This window comes from Hesperophylax consimilis, chromosome 22 (genome assembly GCF_061612785.1).
Source record: "Hesperophylax consimilis isolate HC1 chromosome 22, BYU_Hcon_1.0, whole genome shotgun sequence".
Classification (NCBI taxonomy): Eukaryota; Metazoa; Arthropoda; class Insecta; order Trichoptera; family Limnephilidae; genus Hesperophylax; species Hesperophylax consimilis.
The window spans coordinates 16,146,601-16,162,389 of record NC_142857.1 but is presented as its reverse complement, the minus strand read 5'-3'; the positions used below and the strand labels follow the sequence as shown (position 1 = coordinate 16,162,389).

The 15,789-nt window shown below is 38.1% G+C and overlaps 20 non-coding genes across 20 annotated transcripts; all 20 read right to left on the bottom strand.

The window, feature by feature from the left end:
• Positions 1-98: 98 nt before the first annotated feature.
• On the bottom strand, positions 99-217 carry LOC149412946 (5S ribosomal RNA). Its single transcript, XR_016304549.1, has one exon. It is a non-coding gene; the product is annotated as a 5S ribosomal RNA (ribosomal RNA).
• A 675-nt stretch (positions 218-892) lies between these two features.
• On the bottom strand, positions 893-1,011 carry LOC149412945 (5S ribosomal RNA). Its single transcript, XR_016304548.1, has one exon. It is a non-coding gene; the product is annotated as a 5S ribosomal RNA (ribosomal RNA).
• Positions 1,012-1,686: 675 nt separating this feature from the next.
• LOC149412944 (5S ribosomal RNA) lies at positions 1,687-1,805 on the bottom strand. Its single transcript, XR_016304547.1, has one exon. It is a non-coding gene; the product is annotated as a 5S ribosomal RNA (ribosomal RNA).
• Positions 1,806-2,496: 691 nt separating this feature from the next.
• Positions 2,497-2,615, bottom strand: LOC149412943 (5S ribosomal RNA). Its single transcript, XR_016304546.1, has one exon. It is a non-coding gene; the product is annotated as a 5S ribosomal RNA (ribosomal RNA).
• A 663-nt stretch (positions 2,616-3,278) lies between these two features.
• Positions 3,279-3,397, bottom strand: LOC149412942 (5S ribosomal RNA). The gene has a single exon (XR_016304544.1). It is a non-coding gene; the product is annotated as a 5S ribosomal RNA (ribosomal RNA).
• Positions 3,398-4,072: 675 nt separating this feature from the next.
• Positions 4,073-4,191, bottom strand: LOC149412941 (5S ribosomal RNA). Its single transcript, XR_016304543.1, has one exon. It is a non-coding gene; the product is annotated as a 5S ribosomal RNA (ribosomal RNA).
• Positions 4,192-4,878: 687 nt separating this feature from the next.
• Positions 4,879-4,997, bottom strand: LOC149412940 (5S ribosomal RNA). The gene has a single exon (XR_016304502.1). It is a non-coding gene; the product is annotated as a 5S ribosomal RNA (ribosomal RNA).
• A 679-nt stretch (positions 4,998-5,676) lies between these two features.
• Positions 5,677-5,795, bottom strand: LOC149412939 (5S ribosomal RNA). The gene has a single exon (XR_016304541.1). It is a non-coding gene; the product is annotated as a 5S ribosomal RNA (ribosomal RNA).
• Positions 5,796-6,482: 687 nt separating this feature from the next.
• LOC149412938 (5S ribosomal RNA) lies at positions 6,483-6,601 on the bottom strand. The gene has a single exon (XR_016304540.1). It is a non-coding gene; the product is annotated as a 5S ribosomal RNA (ribosomal RNA).
• Positions 6,602-7,280: 679 nt separating this feature from the next.
• Positions 7,281-7,399, bottom strand: LOC149412937 (5S ribosomal RNA). The gene has a single exon (XR_016304539.1). It is a non-coding gene; the product is annotated as a 5S ribosomal RNA (ribosomal RNA).
• Positions 7,400-8,066: 667 nt separating this feature from the next.
• Positions 8,067-8,185, bottom strand: LOC149412936 (5S ribosomal RNA). The gene has a single exon (XR_016304538.1). It is a non-coding gene; the product is annotated as a 5S ribosomal RNA (ribosomal RNA).
• Positions 8,186-8,852: 667 nt separating this feature from the next.
• Positions 8,853-8,971, bottom strand: LOC149412935 (5S ribosomal RNA). Its single transcript, XR_016304489.1, has one exon. It is a non-coding gene; the product is annotated as a 5S ribosomal RNA (ribosomal RNA).
• Positions 8,972-9,650: 679 nt separating this feature from the next.
• LOC149412934 (5S ribosomal RNA) lies at positions 9,651-9,769 on the bottom strand. The gene has a single exon (XR_016304500.1). It is a non-coding gene; the product is annotated as a 5S ribosomal RNA (ribosomal RNA).
• Positions 9,770-10,432: 663 nt separating this feature from the next.
• On the bottom strand, positions 10,433-10,551 carry LOC149412933 (5S ribosomal RNA). Its single transcript, XR_016304492.1, has one exon. It is a non-coding gene; the product is annotated as a 5S ribosomal RNA (ribosomal RNA).
• A 679-nt stretch (positions 10,552-11,230) lies between these two features.
• On the bottom strand, positions 11,231-11,349 carry LOC149412932 (5S ribosomal RNA). Its single transcript, XR_016304537.1, has one exon. It is a non-coding gene; the product is annotated as a 5S ribosomal RNA (ribosomal RNA).
• Positions 11,350-12,028: 679 nt separating this feature from the next.
• LOC149412931 (5S ribosomal RNA) lies at positions 12,029-12,147 on the bottom strand. The gene has a single exon (XR_016304535.1). It is a non-coding gene; the product is annotated as a 5S ribosomal RNA (ribosomal RNA).
• A 676-nt stretch (positions 12,148-12,823) lies between these two features.
• Positions 12,824-12,942, bottom strand: LOC149412930 (5S ribosomal RNA). Its single transcript, XR_016304532.1, has one exon. It is a non-coding gene; the product is annotated as a 5S ribosomal RNA (ribosomal RNA).
• A 679-nt stretch (positions 12,943-13,621) lies between these two features.
• LOC149412929 (5S ribosomal RNA) lies at positions 13,622-13,740 on the bottom strand. The gene has a single exon (XR_016304515.1). It is a non-coding gene; the product is annotated as a 5S ribosomal RNA (ribosomal RNA).
• Positions 13,741-14,407: 667 nt separating this feature from the next.
• LOC149412928 (5S ribosomal RNA) lies at positions 14,408-14,526 on the bottom strand. The gene has a single exon (XR_016304524.1). It is a non-coding gene; the product is annotated as a 5S ribosomal RNA (ribosomal RNA).
• Positions 14,527-15,209: 683 nt separating this feature from the next.
• LOC149412927 (5S ribosomal RNA) lies at positions 15,210-15,328 on the bottom strand. The gene has a single exon (XR_016304514.1). It is a non-coding gene; the product is annotated as a 5S ribosomal RNA (ribosomal RNA).
• Between the last annotated feature and the right edge of the window lie 461 nt (positions 15,329-15,789).

Here is a 15,789-nt window from a genome sequence, read left to right as displayed (position 1 = left end):
ACTGTATCAACACGCAATTAAACGTTAGGGAGAGACGAAAAACAACCGAATACTTAAATAACATTTAGAAAATTGAAAAAAAATTCAAAAAAGAAGAGGGCCAACGGCACGCGGTGTTCCCAAGCGGTCACCCATCCAAGTACTGACCGCGCCCAATGTTGCTTAACTTCGGTGATCGGACGAGAACCGGTGTGTTCAACATGGTATGGTCGTTGGCGAACGCTGATATTGAGATGCGAATCTTATACTGGAGAATAATTTTATTATTTTTATAAAACTTTGACGTTCAGCGGAGTAGTGAACAGCCTACGAAAGCGCGATTTAAATCATGAAATATTCCGATAGATGCCACTTTAGCTCGAACTGAAGAGGGAAAATTCAAATTAATAACAATGGTAAAATACATAAATAACGACGATACATAAATTTAAAAAAAACGTAAAAAATAGTATAATCCTAGGCAATTTATATTTAAATGTGTTATGTAAGCAAAATAATCTCATCAAACATGCATTATGTCAGGGAGGGAGGGAGGGAGGGAGGGAGGGAGGGGGGGAGGATGAAACGCCAAATGATTATATCCCAACAAAATTATAGGTTTATGAACGTGGTAGGGGTAGGGAGGGGTAGGTTATATCACAAAAACAGACGAAGAACATCTAAATGCTAAATAACATTTAACAAATAGAAAAGCAATTGCAAAAAAGGAGAGGCGTGCATTACACCGACAGATCTGATATTGATTGAAAAAATGTAAGTTAAGTACGTAGGGGTGGAGGATGAAACGCCAAACGACTGTATCAACACGCAATTAAACGTTAGGGAGAGACGAAAAACAACCGAATACTTAAATAACATTTAGAAAATTGAAAAAAAATTCAAAAAAGAAGAGGGCCAACGGCACGCGGTGTTCCCAAGCGGTCACCCATCCAAGTACTGACCGCGCCCAATGTTGCTTAACTTCGGTGATCGGACGAGAACCGGTGTGTTCAACATGGTATGGTCGTTGGCGAACGCTGATATTGAGATGCGAATCTTATACTGGAGAAAAATTTTATTATTTTTATAAAACTTTGACGTTCAGCGGAGTAGTGAACAGCCTACGAAAGCGCGATTTAAATCATGAAATATTCCGATAGATGCCACTTTAGCTCGAACTGAAGAGGGAAAATTCAAATTAATAACAATGGTAAAATACATAAATAACGACGATACATAAATTTAAAAAAAACGTAAAAAATAGTATAATCCTAGGCAATTTATATTTAAATGTGTTATGTAAGCAAAATAATCTCATCAAACATGCATTATGTCAGGGAGGGAGGGAGGGAGGGAGGGAGGGAGGGAGGGAGGATGAAACGCCAAATGATTATATCCCAACAAAATTATAGGTTTATGAACGTGGTAGGGGTAGGGAGGGGTAGGTTATATCACAAAAACAGACGAAGAACATCTAAATGCTAAATAACATTTAACAAATAGAAAAGCAATTGCAAAAAAGGAGAGGCGTGCATTACACCGACAGATCTGATATTGATTGAAAAAATGTAAGTTAAGTACGTAGGGGTGGAGGATGAAACGCCAAACGACTGTATCAACACGCAATTAAACGTTAGGGAGAGACGAAAAACAACCGAATACTTAAATAACATTTAGAAAATTGAAAAAAAATTCAAAAAAGAAGAGGGCCAACGGCACGCGGTGTTCCCAAGCGGTCACCCATCCAAGTACTGACCGCGCCCAATGTTGCTTAACTTCGGTGATCGGACGAGAACCGGTGTGTTCAACATGGTATGGTCGTTGGCGAACGCTGATATTGAGATGCGAATCTTATACTGGAGAATAATTTTATTATTTTTATAAAACTTTGACGTTCAGCGGAGTAGTGAACAGCCTACGAAAGCGCGATTTAAATCATGAAATATTCCGATAGATGCCACTTTAGCTCGAACTGAAGAGGGAAAATTCAAATTAATAACAATGGTAAAACACATAAATAACGACGATACATAAATTTAAAAAAAACGTAAAAAATAGTATAATCCTAGGCAATTTATATTTAAATGTGTTATGTAAGCAAAATAATCTCATCAAACATGCATTATGTCAGGGAGGGAGGGAGGGAGGGAGGGAGGGAGGGAGGGAGGGAGGGAGGGAGGGAGGATGAAACGCCAAATGATTATATCCCAACAAAATTATAGGTTTATGAACGTGGTAGGGGTAGGGAGGGGTAGGTTATATCACAAAAACAGACGAAGAACATCTAAATGCTAAATAACATTTAACAAATAGAAAAGCAATTGCAAAAAAGGAGAGGCGTGCATTACACCGACAGATCTGATATTGATTGAAAAAATGTAAGTTAAGTACGTAGGGGTGGAGGATGAAACGCCAAACGACTGTATCAACACGCAATTAAACGTTAGGGAGAGACGAAAAACAACCGAATACTTAAATAACATTTAGAAAATTGAAAAAAAATTCAAAAAAGAAGAGGGCCAACGGCACGCGGTGTTCCCAAGCGGTCACCCATCCAAGTACTGACCGCGCCCAATGTTGCTTAACTTCGGTGATCGGACGAGAACCGGTGTGTTCAACATGGTATGGTCGTTGGCGAACGTTGATATTGAGATGCGAATCTTATACTGGAGAATAATTTTATTATTTTTATAAAACTTTGACGTTCAGCGGAGTAGTGAACAGCCTACGAAAGCGCGATTTAAATCATGAAATATTCCGATAGATGCCACTTTAGCTCGAACTGAAGAGGGAAAATTCAAATTAATAACAATGGTAAAACACATAAATAACGACGATACATAAATTTAAAAAAAACGTAAAAAATAGTATAATCCTAGGCAATTTCTATTTAAATGTGTTATGTAAGCAAAATAATCTCATCAAACATGCATTATGTCAGGGAGGGAGGGAGGGAGGGAGGGAGGATGAAACGCCAAATGATTATATCCCAACAAAATTATAGGTTTATGAACGTGGTAGGGGTAGGGAGGGGTAGGTTATATCACAAAAACAGACGAAGAACATCTAAATGCTAAATAACATTTAACAAATAGAAAAGCAATTGCAAAAAAGGAGAGGCGTGCATTACACCGACAGATCTGATATTGATTGAAAAAATGTAAGTTAAGTACGTAGGGGTGGAGGATGAAACGCCAAACGACTGTATCAACACGCAATTAAACGTTAGGGAGAGACGAAAAACAACCGAATACTTAAATAACATTTAGAAAATTGAAAAAAAAATCAAAAAAGAAGAGGGCCAACGGCACGCGGTGTTCCCAAGCGGTCACCCATCCAAGTACTGACCGCGCCCAATGTTGCTTAACTTCGGTGATCGGACGAGAACCGGTGTGTTCAACATGGTATGGTCGTTGGCGAACGCTGATATTGAGATGCGAATCTTATACTGGAGAATAATTTTATTATTTTTATAAAACTTTGACGTTCAGCGGAGTAGTGAACAGCCTACGAAAGCGCGATTTAAATCATGAAATATTCCGATAGATGCCACTTTAGCTCGAACTGAAGAGGGAAAATTCAAATTAATAACAATGGTAAAATACATAAATAACGACGATACATAAATTTAAAAAAAACGTAAAAAATAGTATAATCCTAGGCAATTTATATTTAAATGTGTTATGTAAGCAAAATAATCTCATCAAACATGCATTATGTCAGGGAGGGAGGGAGGGAGGGAGGGAGGGAGGGAGGGAGGATGAAACGCCAAATGATTATATCCCAACAAAATTATAGGTTTATGAACGTGGTAGGGGTAGGGAGGGGTAGGTTATATCACAAAAACAGACGAAGAACATCTAAATGCTAAATAACATTTAACAAATAGAAAAGCAATTGCAAAAAAGGAGAGGCGTGCATTACACCGACAGATCTGATATTGATTGAAAAAATGTAAGTTAAGTACGTAGGGGTGGAGGATGAAACGCCAAACGACTGTATCAACACGCAATTAAACGTTAGGGAGAGACGAAAAACAACCGAATACTTAAATAACATTTAGAAAATTGAAAAAAAATTCAAAAAAGAAGAGGGCCAACGGCACGCGGTGTTCCCAAGCGGTCACCCATCCAAGTACTGACCGCGCCCAATGTTGCTTAACTTCGGTGATCGGACGAGAACCGGTGTGTTCAACATGGTATGGTCGTTGGCGAACGCTGATATTGAGATGCGAATCTTATACTGGAGAATAATTTTATTATTTTTATAAAACTTTGACGTTCAGCGGAGTAGTGAACAGCCTACGAAAGCGCGATTTAAATCATGAAATATTCCGATAGATGCCACTTTAGCTCGAACTGAAGAGGGAAAATTCAAATTAATAACAATGGTAAAATACATAAATAACGACGATACATAAATTTAAAAAAAACGTAAAAAATAGTATAATCCTAGGCAATTTATATTTAAATGTGTTATGTAAGCAAAATAATCTCATCAAACATGCATTATGTCAGGGAGGGAGAGAGGGAGGGAGGGAGGGAGGGAGGGAGGGAGGGAGGGAGGATGAAACGCCAAATGATTATATCCCAACAAAATTATAGGTTTATGAACGTGGTAGGGGTAGGGAGGGGTAGGTTATATCACAAAAACAGACGAAGAACATCTAAATGCTAAATAACATTTAACAAATAGAAAAGCAATTGCAAAAAAGGAGAGGCGTGCATTACACCGACAGATCTGATATTGATTGAAAAAATGTAAGTTAAGTACGTAGGGGTGGAGGATGAAACGCCAAACGACTGTATCAACACGCAATTAAACGTTAGGGAGAGACGAAAAACAACCGAATACTTAAATAACATTTAGAAAATTGAAAAAAAATTCAAAAAAGAAGAGGGCCAACGGCACGCGGTGTTCCCAAGCGGTCACCCATCCATGTACTGACCGCGCCCAATGTTGCTTAACTTCGGTGATCGGACGAGAACCGGTGTGTTCAACATGGTATGGTCGTTGGCGAACGCTGATATTGAGATGCGAATCTTATACTGGAGAATAATTTTATTATTTTTATAAAACTTTGACGTTCAGCGGAGTAGTGAACAGCCTACGAAAGCGCGATTTAAATCATGAAATATTCCGATAGATGCCACTTTAGCTCGAACTGAAGAGGGAAAATTCAAATTAATAACAATGGTAAAACACATAAATAACGACGATACATAAATTTAAAAAAAACGTAAAAAATAGTATAATCCTAGGCAATTTATATTTAAATGTGTTATGTAAGCAAAATAATCTCATCAAACATGCATTATGTCAGGGAGGGAGGGAGGGAGGGAGGGAGGGAGGGAGGGAGGGAGGATGAAACGCCAAATGATTATATCCCAACAAAATTATAGGTTTATGAACGTGGTAGGGGTAGGGAGGGGTAGGTTATATCACAAAAACAGACGAAGAACATCTAAATGCTAAATAACATTTAACAAATAGAAAAGCAATTGCAAAAAAGGAGAGGCGTGCATTACACCGACAGATCTGATATTGATTGAAAAAATGTAAGTTAAGTACGTAGGGGTGGAGGATGAAACGCCAAACGACTGTATCAACACGCAATTAAACGTTAGGGAGAGACGAAAAACAACCGAATACTTAAATAACATTTAGAAAATTGAAAAAAAATTCAAAAAAGAAGAGGGCCAACGGCACGCGGTGTTCCCAAGCGGTCACCCATCCAAGTACTGACCGCGCCCAATGTTGCTTAACTTCGGTGATCGGACGAGAACCGGTGTGTTCAACATGGTATGGTCGTTGGCGAACGCTGATATTGAGATGCGAATCTTATACTGGAGAATAATTTTATTATTTTTATAAAACTTTGACGTTCAGCGGAGTAGTGAACAGCCTACGAAAGCGCGATTTAAATCATGAAATATTCCGATAGATGCCACTTTAGCTCGAACTGAAGAGGGAAAATTCAAATTAATAACAATGGTAAAACACATAAATAACGACGATACATAAATTTAAAAAAAACGTAAAAAATAGTATAATCCTAGGCAATTTATATTTAAATGTGTTATGTAAGCAAAATAATCTCATCAAACATGCATTATGTCAGGGAGGGAGGGAGGGAGGGAGGGAGGGAGGGAGGGAGGGAGGGAGGGAGGATGAAACGCCAAATGATTATATCCCAACAAAATTATAGGTTTATGAACGTGGTAGGGGTAGGGAGGGGTAGGTTATATCACAAAAACAGACGAAGAACATCTAAATGCTAAATAACATTTAACAAATAGAAAAGCAATTGCAAAAAAGGAGAGGCGTGCATTACACCGACAGATCTGATATTGATTGAAAAAATGTAAGTTAAGTACGTAGGGGTGGAGGATGAAACGCCAAACGACTGTATCAACACGCAATTAAACGTTAGGGAGAGACGAAAAACAACCGAATACTTAAATAACATTTAGAAAATTGAAAAAAAATTCAAAAAAGAAGAGGGCCAACGGCACGCGGTGTTCCCAAGCGGTCACCCATCCAAGTACTGACCGCGCCCAATGTTGCTTAACTTCGGTGATCGGACGAGAACCGGTGTGTTCAACATGGTATGGTCGTTGGCGAACGCTGATATTGAGATGCGAATCTTATACTGGAGAATAATTTTATTATTTTTATAAAACTTTGACGTTCAGCGGAGTAGTGAACAGCCTACGAAAGCGCGATTTAAATCATGAAATATTCCGATAGATGCCACTTTAGCTCGAACTGAAGAGGGAAAATTCAAATTAATAACAATGGTAAAATACATAAATAACGACGATACATAAATTTAAAAAAAACGTAAAAAATAGTATAATCCTAGGCAATTTATATTTAAATGTGTTATGTAAGCAAAATAATCTCATCAAACATGCATTATGTCAGGGAGGGAGGGAGGGAGGGAGGGAGGGAGGGAGGGAGGGAGGATGAAACGCCAAATGATTATATCCCAACAAAATTATAGGTTTATGAACGTGGTAGGGGTAGGGAGGGGTAGGTTATATCACAAAAACAGACGAAGAACATCTAAATGCTAAATAACATTTAACAAATAGAAAAGCAATTGCAAAAAAGGAGAGGCGTGCATTACACCGACAGATCTGATATTGATTGAAAAAATGTAAGTTAAGTACGTAGGGGTGGAGGATGAAACGCCAAACGACTGTATCAACACGCAATTAAACGTTAGGGAGAGACGAAAAACAACCGAATACTTAAATAACATTTAGAAAATTGAAAAAAAATTCAAAAAAGAAGAGGGCCAACGGCACGCGGTGTTCCCAAGCGGTCACCCATCCAAGTACTGACCGCGCCCAATGTTGCTTAACTTCGGTGATCGGACGAGAACCGGTGTGTTCAACATGGTATGGTCGTTGGCGAACGCTGATATTGAGATGCGAATCTTATACTGGAGAATAATTTTATTATTTTTATAAAACTTTGACGTTCAGCGGAGTAGTGAACAGCCTACGAAAGCGCGATTTAAATCATGAAATATTCCGATAGATGCCACTTTAGCTCGAACTGAAGAGGGAAAATTCAAATTAATAACAATGGTAAAACACATAAATAACGACGATACATAAATTTAAAAAAAACGTAAAAAATAGTATAATCCTAGGCAATTTATATTTAAATGTGTTATGTAAGCAAAATAATCTCATCAAACATGCATTATGTCAGGGAGGGAGGGAGGGAGGGAGGGAGGGAGGATGAAACGCCAAATGATTATATCCCAACAAAATTATAGGTTTATGAACGTGGTAGGGGTAGGGAGGGGTAGGTTATATCACAAAAACAGACGAAGAACATCTAAATGCTAAATAACATTTAACAAATAGAAAAGCAATTGCAAAAAAGGAGAGGCGTGCATTACACCGACAGATCTGATATTGATTGAAAAAATGTAAGTTAAGTACGTAGGGGTGGAGGATGAAACGCCAAACGACTGTATCAACACGCAATTAAACGTTAGGGAGAGACGAAAAACAACCGAATACTTAAATAACATTTAGAAAATTGAAAAAAAATTCAAAAAAGAAGAGGGCCAACGGCACGCGGTGTTCCCAAGCGGTCACCCATCCAAGTACTGACCGCGCCCAATGTTGCTTAACTTCGGTGATCGGACGAGAACCGGTGTGTTCAACATGGTATGGTCGTTGGCGAACGCTGATATTGAGATGCGAATCTTATACTGGAGAATAATTTTATTATTTTTATAAAACTTTGACGTTCAGCGGAGTAGTGAACAGCCTACGAAAGCGCGATTTAAATCATGAAATATTCCGATAGATGCCACTTTAGCTCGAACTGAAGAGGGAAAATTCAAATTAATAACAATGGTAAAATACATAAATAACGACGATACATAAATTTAAAAAAAACGTAAAAAATAGTATAATCCTAGGCAATTTATATTTAAATGTGTTATGTAAGCAAAATAATCTCATCAAACATGCATTATGTCAGGGAGGGAGGGAGGGAGGGAGGGAGGGAGGATGAAACGCCAAATGATTATATCCCAACAAAATTATAGGTTTATGAACGTGGTAGGGGTAGGGAGGGGTAGGTTATATCACAAAAACAGACGAAGAACATCTAAATGCTAAATAACATTTAACAAATAGAAAAGCAATTGCAAAAAAGGAGAGGCGTGCATTACACCGACAGATCTGATATTGATTGAAAAAATGTAAGTTAAGTACGTAGGGGTGGAGGATGAAACGCCAAACGACTGTATCAACACGCAATTAAACGTTAGGGAGAGACGAAAAACAACCGAATACTTAAATAACATTTAAAAAATTGAAAAAAAATTCAAAAAAGAAGAGGGCCAACGGCACGCGGTGTTCCCAAGCGGTCACCCATCCAAGTACTGACCGCGCCCGATGTTGCTTAACTTCGGTGATCGGACGAGAACCGGTGTGTTCAACATGGTATGGTCGTTGGCGAACGCTGATATTGAGATGCAAATCTTATACTGGAGAATAATTTTATTATTTTTATAAAACTTTGACGTTCAGCGGAGTAGTGAACAGCCTACGAAAGCGCGATTTAAATCATGAAATATTCCGATAGATGCCACTTTAGCTCGAACTGAAGAGGGAAAATTCAAATTAATAACAATGGTAAAACACATAAATAACGACGATACATAAATTTAAAAAAAACGTAAAAAATAGTATAATCCTAGGCAATTTATATTTAAATGTGTTATGTAAGCAAAATAATCTCATCAAACATGCATTATGTCAGGGAGGGAGGGAGGGAGGGAGGGAGGGAGGGAGGGAGGGAGGATGAAACGCCAAATGATTATATCCCAACAAAATTATAGGTTTATGAACGTGGTAGGGGTAGGGAGGGGTAGGTTATATCACAAAAACAGACGAAGAACATCTAAATGCTAAATAACATTTAACAAATAGAAAAGCAATTGCAAAAAAGGAGAGGCGTGCATTACACCGACAGATCTGATATTGATTGAAAAAATGTAAGTTAAGTACGTAGGGGTGGAGGATGAAACGCCAAACGACTGTATCAACACGCAATTAAACGTTAGGGAGAGACGAAAAACAACCGAATACTTAAATAACATTTAGAAAATTGAAAAAAAATTCAAAAAAGAAGAGGGCCAACGGCACGCGGTGTTCCCAAGCGGTCACCCATCCATGTACTGACCGCGCCCAATGTTGCTTAACTTCGGTGATCGGACGAGAACCGGTGTGTTCAACATGGTATGGTCGTTGGCGAACGCTGATATTGAGATGCGAATCTTATACTGGAGAATAATTTTATTATTTTTATAAAACTTTGACGTTCAGCGGAGTAGTGAACAGCCTACGAAAGCGCGATTTAAATCATGAAATATTCCGATAGATGCCACTTTAGCTCGAACTGAAGAGGGAAAATTTAAATTAATAACAATGGTAAAATACATAAATAACGACGATACATAAATTTAAAAAAAACGTAAAAAATAGTATAATCCTAGGCAATTTATATTTAAATGTGTTATGTAAGCAAAATAATCTCATCAAACATGCATTATGTCAGGGAGGGAGGGAGGGAGGGAGGGAGGATGAAACGCCAAATGATTATATCCCAACAAAATTATAGGTTTATGAACGTGGTAGGGGTAGGGAGGGGTAGGTTATATCACAAAAACAGACGAAGAACATCTAAATGCTAAATAACATTTAACAAATAGAAAAGCAATATCAAAAAAGGAGAGGCGTGCATTACACCGACAGATCTGATATTGATTGAAAAAATGTAAGTTAAGTACGTAGGGGTGGAGGATGAAACGCCAAACGACTGTATCAACACGCAATTAAACGTTAGTGAGAGACGAAAAACAACCGAATACTTAAATAACATTTAGAAAATTGAAAAAAAATTCAAAAAAGAAGAGGGCCAACGGCACGCGGTGTTCCCAAGCGGTCACCCAACCAAGTACTGACCGCGCCCAATGTTGCTTAACTTCGGTGATCGGACGAGAACCGGTGTGTTCAACATGGTATGGTCGTTGGCGAACGCTGATATTGAGATGCGAATCTTATACTGGAGAATAATTTTATTATTTTTATAAAACTTTGACGTTCAGCGGAGTAGTGAACAGCCTACGAAAGCGCGATTTAAATCATGAAATATTCCGATAGATGCCACTTTAGCTCGAACTGAAGAGGGAAAATTCAAATTAATAACAATGGTAAAACACATAAATAACGACGATACATAAATTTAAAAAAAACGTAAAAAATAGTATAATCCTAGGCAATTTATATTTAAATGTGTTATGTAAGCAAAATAATCTCATCAAACATGCATTATGTCAGGGAGGGAGGGAGGGAGGGAGGGAGGGAGGGAGGGAGGGAGGATGAAACGCCAAATGATTATATCCCAACAAAATTATAGGTTTATGAACGTGGTAGGGGTAGGGAGGGGTAGGTTATATCACAAAAACAGACGAAGAACATCTAAATGCTAAATAACATTTAACAAATAGAAAAGCAATTGCAAAAAAGGAGAGGCGTGCATTACACCGACAGATCTGATATTGATTGAAAAAATGTAAGTTAAGTACGTAGGGGTGGAGGATGAAACGCCAAACGACTGTATCAACACGCAATTAAACGTTAGGGAGAGACGAAAAACAACCGAATACTTAAATAACATTTAGAAAATTGAAAAAAAATTCAAAAAAGAAGAGGGCCAACGGCACGCGGTGTTCCCAAGCGGTCACCCATCCAAGTACTGACCGCGCCCAATGTTGCTTAACTTCGGTGATCGGACGAGAACCGGTGTGTTCAACATGGTATGGTCGTTGGCGAACGCTGATATTGAGATGCGAATCTTATACTGGAGAATAATTTTATTATTTTTATAAAACTTTGACGTTCAGCGGAGTAGTGAACAGCCTACGAAAGCGCGATTTAAATCATGAAATATTCCGATAGATGCCACTTTAGCTCGAACTGAAGAGGGAAAATTCAAATTAATAACAATGGTAAAACACATAAATAACGACGATACATAAATTTAAAAAAAACGTAAAAAATAGTATAATCCTAGGCAATTTATATTTAAATGTGTTATGTAAGCAAAATAATCTCATCAAACATGCATTATGTCAGGGAGGGAGGGAGGGAGGGAGGGAGGGAGGGAGGGAGGGAGGATGAAACGCCAAATGATTATATCCCAACAAAATTATAGGTTTATGAACGTGGTAGGGGTAGGGAGGGGTACGTTATATCACAAAAACAGACGAAGAACATCTAAATGCTAAATAACATTTAACAAATAGAAAAGCAATTGCAAAAAAGGAGAGGCGTGCATTACACCGACAGATCTGATATTGATTGAAAAAATGTAAGTTAAGTACGTAGGGGTGGAGGATGAAACGCCAAACGACTGTATCAACACGCAATTAAACGTTAGGGAGAGACGAAAAACAACCGAATACTTAAATAACATTTAGAAAATTGAAAAAAAATTCAAAAAAGAAGAGGGCCAACGGCACGCGGTGTTCCCAAGCGGTCACCCATCCAAGTACTGACCGCGCCCAATGTTGCTTAACTTCGGTGATCGGACGAGAACCGGTGTGTTCAACATGGTATGGTCGTTGGCGAACGCTGATATTGAGATGCGAATCTTATACTGGAGAATAATTTTATTATTTTTATAAAACTTTGACGTTCAGCGGAGTAGTGAACAGCCTACGAAAGCGCGATTTAAATCATGAAATATTCCGATAGATGCCACTTTAGCTCGAACTGAAGAGGGAAAATTCAAATTAATAACAATGGTAAAATACATAAATAACGACGATACATAAATTTAAAAAAAACGTAAAAAATAGTATAATCCTAGGCAATTTATATTTAAATGTGTTATGTAAGCAAAATAATCTCATCAAACATGCATTATGTCAGGGAGGGAGGGAGGGAGGGAGGGAGGGAGGGAGGGAGGATGAAACGCCAAATGATTATATCCCAACAAAATTATAGGTTTATGAACGTGGTAGGGGTAGGGAGGGGTAGGTTATATCACAAAAACAGACGAAGAACATCTAAATGCTAAATAACATTTAACAAATAGAAAAGCAATTGCAAAAAAGGAGAGGCGTGCATTACACCGACAGATCTGATATTGATTGAAAAAATGTAAGTTAAGTACGTAGGGGTGGAGGATGAAACGCCAAACGACTGTATCAACACGCAATTAAACGTTAGGGAGAGACGAAAAACAACCGAATACTTAAATAACATTTAGAAAATTGAAAAAAAAATTCAAAAAAGAAGAGGGCCAACGGCACGCGGTGTTCCCAAGCGGTCACCCATCCAAGTACTGACCGCGCCCAATGTTGCTTAACTTCGGTGATCGGACGAGAACCGGTGTGTTCAACATGGTATGGTCGTTGGCGAACGCTGATATTGAGATGCGAATCTTATACTGGAGAATAATTTTATTATTTTTATAAAACTTTGACGTTCAGCGGAGTAGTGAACAGCCTACGAAAGCGCGATTTAAATCATGAAATATTCCGATAGATGCCACTTTAGCTCGAACTGAAGAGGGAAAATTCAAATTAATAACAACGGTAAAACACATAAATAACGACGATACATAAATTTAAAAAAAACGTAAAAAATAGTATAATCCTAGGCAATTTATATTTAAATGTGTTATGTAAGCAAAATAATCTCATCAAACATGCATTATGTCAGGGAGGGAGGGAGGGAGGGAGGGAGGGAGGGAGGGAGGGAGGATGAAACGCCAAATGATTATATCCCAACAAAATTATAGGTTTATGAACGTGGTAGGGGTAGGGAGGGGTAGGTTATATCACAAAAACAGACGAAGAACATCTAAATGCTAAATAACATTTAACAAATAGAAAAGCAATTGCAAAAAAGGAGAGGCGTGCATTACACCGACAGATCTGATATTGATTGAAAAAATGTAAGTTAAGTACGTAGGGGTGGAGGATGAAACGCCAAACGACTGTATCAACACGCAATTAAACGTTAGGGAGAGACGAAAAACAACCGAATACTTAAATAACATTTAGAAAATTGAAAAACAATTCAAAAAAGAAGAGGGCCAACGGCACGCGGTGTTCCCAAGCGGTCACCCATCCAAGTACTGACCGCGCCCAATGTTGCTTAATTTCGGTGATCGGACGAGAACCGGTGTGTTCAACATGGTATGGTCGTTGGCGAACGCTGATATTGAGATGCGAATCTTATACTGGAGAATAATTTTATTATTTTTATAAAACTTTGACGTTCAGCGGAGTAGTGAACAGCCTACGAAAGCGCGATTTAAATCATGAAATATTCCGATAGATGCCACTTTAGCTCGAACTGAAGAGGGAAAATTCAAATTAATAACAATGGTAAAATACATAAATAACGACGATACATAAATTTTAAAAAAACGTAAAAAATAGTATAATCCTAGGCAATTTATATTTAAATGTGTTATGTAAGCAAAATAATCTCATCAAACATGCATTATGTCAGGGAGGGAGGGAGGGAGGGAGGGAGGGAGGATGAAACGCCAAATGATTATATCCCAACAAAATTATAGGTTTATGAACGTGGTAGGGGTAGGGAGGGGTAGGTTATATCACAAAAACAGACGAAGAACATCTAAATGCTAAATAACATTTAACAAATAGAAAAGCAATTGCAAAAAAGGAGAGGCGTGCATTACACCGACAGATCTGATATTGATTGAAAAAATGTAAGTTAAGTACGTAGGGGTGGAGGATGAAACGCCAAACGACTGTATCAACACGCAATTAAACGTTAGGGAGAGACGAAAAACAACCGAATACTTAAATAACATTTAGAAAATTGAAAAAAAATTCAAAAAAGAAGAGGGCCAACGGCACGCGGTGTTCCCAAGCGGTCACCCATCCAAGTACTGACCGCGCCCAATGTTGCTTAACTTCGGTGATCGGACGAGAACCGGTGTGTTCAACATGGTATGGTCGTTGGCGAACGCTAATATTGAGATGCGAATCTTATACTGGAGAATAATTTTATTATTTTTATAAAACTTTGACGTTCAGCGGAGTAGTAAACAGCCTACGAAAGCGCGATTTAAATCATGAAATATTCCGATAGATGCCACTTTAGCTCGAACTGAAGAGGGAAAATTCAAATTAATAACAATGGTAAAACACATAAATAACGACGATACATAAATTTAAAAAAAACGTAAAAAATAGTATAATCCTAGGCAATTTATATTTAAATGTGTTATGTAAGCAAAATAATCTCATCAAACATGCATTATGTCAGGGAGGGAGGGAGGGAGGGAGGGAGGGAGGGAGGGAGGGAGGGAGGATGAAACGCCAAATGATTATATCCCAACAAAATTATAGGTTTATGAACGTGGTAGGGGTAGGGAGGGGTAGGTTATATCACAAAAACAGACGAAGAACATCTAAATGCTAAATAACATTTAACAAATAGAAAAGCAATTGCAAAAAAGGAGAGGCGTGCATTACACCGACAGATCTGATATTGATTGAAAAAATGTAAGTTAAGTACGTAGGGGTGGAGGATGAAACGCCAAACGACTGTATCAACACGCAATTAAACGTTAGGGAGAGACGAAAAACAACCGAATACTTAAATAACATTTAGAAAATTGAAAAACAATTCAAAAAAGAAGAGGGCCAACGGCACGCGGTGTTCCCAAGCGGTCACCCATCCAAGTACTGACCGCGCCCAATGTTGCTTAATTTCGGTGATCGGACGAGAACCGGTGTGTTCAACATGGTATGGTCGTTGGCGAACGCTGATATTGAGATGCGAATCTTATACTGGAGAATAATTTTATTATTTTTATAAAACTTTGACGTTCAGCGGAGTAGTGAACAGCCTACGAAAGCGCGATTTAAATCATGAAATATTCCGATAGATGCCACTTTAGCTCGAACTGAAGAGGGAAAATTCAAATTAATAACAATGGTAAAATACATAAATAACGACGATACATAAATTTAAAAAAAACGTAAAAAATAGTATAATCCTAGGCAATTTATATTTAAATGTGTTATGTAAGCAAAATAATCTCATCAAACATGCATTATGTCAGGGAGGGAGGGAGGGAGGGAGGGAGGATGAAACGCCAAATGATTATATCCCAACAAAATTATAGGTTTATGAACGTGGTAGGGGTAGGGAGGGGTAGGTTATATCACAAAAACAGACGAAGAACATCTAAATGCTAAATAACATTTAACAAATAGAA